The sequence below is a fragment of the Chlorocebus sabaeus genome, chromosome 12 (genome assembly GCF_047675955.1).
Source record: "Chlorocebus sabaeus isolate Y175 chromosome 12, mChlSab1.0.hap1, whole genome shotgun sequence".
In the NCBI taxonomy this organism is placed as follows: Eukaryota; Metazoa; Chordata; class Mammalia; order Primates; family Cercopithecidae; genus Chlorocebus; species Chlorocebus sabaeus.
Genome location: NC_132915.1, coordinates 20,590,546 through 20,591,425, shown reverse-complemented (window position 1 = coordinate 20,591,425; position 880 = coordinate 20,590,546). Strand labels below are relative to the sequence as shown.

Sequence of the window (880 nt, the reverse complement as noted above, 5' to 3'; positions counted from 1 at the left end):
AACAATCTCAAAGTCATTGAACTATCATTCTAAAATAAACATACTTGAGATTTCTGAATTTCTAAATTTTGTATATATCTCATATTCATACTAAAGCCAAGACTTAAAAGACTGTATAGCCCAATGTCTGCTTCACTTTTTTTTTTTTTAATTATTATTATACTTTAAGTTCTAGGGTACATGTGCATAATGTGCAGGTTTGTTACAAATGTATACTTGTGCCATGTTGGTGTGCTGCACCCATCAACTCGTCAGCACCCATCAACTCGTCACTTTTTAAATGATTGGTCATTGTGGATAAAGTCTGGTAAGAATCTAAATTAGGCAAAGCTGACACCAGGACTCCAAGATGGCGTCAATCATACCAGCGAAGGACAAGAAACGTCTGGAGGTCAAACTAGGGGAGCTGCCAAGTTGGACCTTGATGCGGGACTTTACCCCTAGGGCATTGCCGGAGCGATTCAAAGAGGTTACTACTGGTACTACAAGAAGTACATCAATGTGAAGAAGGGGAGCATCTTGGGGCTGACCGTGGTGCTGGCAGGCTACATGCTCTTTACTGCCTTTCCTACAAGGAACTCAAGCACGAGCGGCTACGCAAGTACCACTGAAGAAGAGGACAAGCTCTGCACTCCCCACCATGACCTTCTTGGCCCAAGCCCCTCCATGAGGAACACAGTCTCGATCATTGCTGAATCCTTTCATATCCTAATGGGAATTAACCTCCAAATAAAAGATGACAGGTAAAATACATATATTTTTATATATATATGTGTGTGTGTTTGTGTGTGTATATATGTGTATATATATGAGTTAAGGCCAGGCATGGTGGCTCACGCCTGTAATCCCAGCACTTTGGGAGGCCGAGATGGGCGGATCA

The 880-nt window shown here is 42.0% G+C and overlaps 1 pseudogene; it reads left to right on the top strand.

Annotated features, from left to right (window-relative positions):
* Positions 1-349: 349 nt before the first annotated feature.
* LOC103219619 (ATP synthase subunit f, mitochondrial pseudogene) lies at positions 350-611 on the top strand (annotated as a pseudogene).
* Positions 612-880: the final 269 nt, after the last annotated feature.